Source organism: Solanum tuberosum, unplaced genomic scaffold, assembly GCF_000226075.1.
Source record: "Solanum tuberosum cultivar DM 1-3 516 R44 unplaced genomic scaffold, SolTub_3.0 scf00027, whole genome shotgun sequence".
In the NCBI taxonomy this organism is placed as follows: domain Eukaryota; kingdom Viridiplantae; phylum Streptophyta; class Magnoliopsida; order Solanales; family Solanaceae; genus Solanum; species Solanum tuberosum.
Window position 1 is genome coordinate 2,344,783 of NW_006238953.1, and position 2,975 is coordinate 2,347,757.

Sequence of the window (2,975 nt, forward strand, 5' to 3'; positions counted from 1 at the left end):
TTATATATATATATATATATATATATATATTATGTCGATTTGATTTAGGCTGGGTTTAAGTTTTTTTTTTTCAAATCAAATAAAGAGTGATCGTTTTTCTTTTTCAGCAATCAAACCAAACTATGAATAGATATTTTTTCTATTTGACTTGATTCATCGATTTGATTTGTAGCCCCCTAATTAACTATATTAAAATCTGAAAATAATAAGTCAACTTTAAACATTTTAAATCATTATTATTATTATTCTATCTTTAAATATCGTAAAGATAGTCTGCATATAAAAACCATACTATTATTTTCTTAAAATCTTTTCATGTTTACTAGAAAAGAACTTGAAAGTAACAATAATTATCAATCTTGCTAATTGAACTTTTAAGAAATAACAAATCCTTCCTATAAAAATAATATCCCCTTAGGATGTGTATGATACGAAGAAACAAATTCTATTTATTTATATTTGATTGATCATGAAGTTTTGTAAAATATTTTGTATAGTATTCAAGTTTTTTTTTAAATGAGAAAATTGACTTTCTTAATGGAAGAAAAAATAAATTTCGTAATTGATATTTCACACAATGCCACCAATCCCTACCCCTTAATCACCCATCACACCTCCACTCTCTACCTCACCATATCTTTATATAACTTTGCTAAATTATATATAAATATTCTTTAAATTATATTTTTTTATTTATTTAAAAAATACTAATCTAAAAATAAGTTTTAAAAACCATTTATTTTTCAAAAAATAGTAAAATTTAGGAACATTTTCCTTAATACGATACACCCTTAATTATATAATTGACTAAAATTACAATTATAATATTCAAATGAGAAAATTAAAACACTAATACGATAGGCGGCTAAAGAGAAAATTATATAAGGATTTTTGTTTATCTTAAAACTAGTGAAATTGTCCGCGCTACGCGCGGTATATATAAATTTATTTAATTGATAAAAAATTGCAATAAAAATATAAATGTAAGATATACATATGTAAAATATAAAAATCTTGAGGCGTATGGAACTCTCAGGAGTCATCCTAAGCTGAAAGTAAAGACTTGAAGCGTGCATTGGTTCATCTCCTGCTCTGCATTACCTTCACACAGTATTCAGCTTCAACAACCTTACATGCAATTGCAATATTAATATCTTTATTTTCTCTTCTACATTAAGCTTCATGTATAACCTTGTACAATACGTATGTAATATATTTTCTAAATACAATTATGCCTTCGTTATTTTCACATCAATAAAAAATTTGTCTGTGCCTTATATGCCTTCGTTATTTTCACATCAATAAAAAATTTGTCCATGCCTTGCACGGGCACTCACCCCCTAGTTTACATAATGAGAGACACATTTGGTCTCAAAAGAATTTAGAGAATTTTAGTGATTTTTAGTCCAAGAGATGGCAATCTTAAAATCAAAAGTAGCAATTAGGGGAAGATTACAAATGGAAGAAAAGAATTACATGTCATGTTTAAATAAAATCATAAAAAACTAATATCATATAAATCTATACTATAAAAAAGAAAATGGAAGTTCGAAAATTGATATAACAACTAAATCAAAGTTGTGTTAACGAAAATAAGATGTAGATTTAGTGATCACAATAAGATGTAGTCATTTTTTTTTTTAAAATATTCGCTATTCAAAAGATATTCGTTCATGAAATTATAGTTATATGTCCACACATTAGCTAATTTGTATTGCGAAATGCCTTCTAAAGAAGGAGATTGGATCAATATATCATGTTGTAACAAACGAATGATTTATAACAATTGTAAAATAGGAAAGGAGAGTGAGCTCCAAAATTCTCCAACTTTGCGCTGATAAGAAAGTCTAATCAAGTATAAAGCTTTACACATTAAAACTAATTTACACATACAAAGAAACATATTAAAAACTAAAAATGGAGGAGAAAAAACCAAATCATAGCTAACAATTCATTAATTACAAAGGTAAAGATAAAAAAAGAAAGAAATGTATATAGATTTCTCGCCACACTAAACTTCAGAAATTTATATATCTAAACAAAAGGTTTTAACTAACATGCTACTAAGCATAAGAATTACGTTTGTAACCAAAAAAAAAGCATAAGAACTACGTACTATAAATTTATTGAAAAGGAAAAAGAGCTATCATGAGAATAACGACTAAACATTTTGGATATGTAAATATCAATATTAAATTTATGTCTATAACCTACTTCAAAAAACTACCTTGAAATTACTTGTACTTGAATTGTAACAAATTATGGAAAATAATTCAAAGAATACGAAAATAATCCACAAGTCCTATTTCACTAAAATAAATGTGTGGAAGTTTTGGGTGAATTTCTGATATTTGAAGAGCTTCTTGGCCCCATCTCCTCTTTTAAACATAACTCTCAGTCGATTCTTTCGCCAGTACTGATCAAAATCATTCTTCGTCGAGCAAAACCATTCTTTCTTGATCGGAGATTGGCTCGCACAATAAAAATCTAAAAAGGTTAGCAATATGAAGAATGTTGTTATGAATTTGAGTTTTGAATAGTGTTCTTGCAAATTTTTGATTTTCAAAATATATATATCCACAATTAATTACTACTCACTCTTAATTTAAAAAAATGGACAATTAAATATTACTATTTAATACAATAAATCACTATTAGACCAAGATAAAATAAAACGAAATATTACTATTTAATACAATAAATCACTATTAGGCCATGACAAAATAAAATGGTCATAATTTAAGAAGTGTTTTATTTTTTAATAAATAAAGAAATTTAGAAGGAAAAGAAAAGTTTTAGGAAAATTAAATAATAGTTTTTATTAATGATGAAAAATAAGATATTTTAATTTTCTTCAACATTTTACAACTAATTAAATGAGATTGATTGAGAAAAAAATTAGTGGGGAGAACATATTTATGGTAGTAAAAAGAAGACATAAATAATATATATATAAATAAATAGAAATAGAAGTT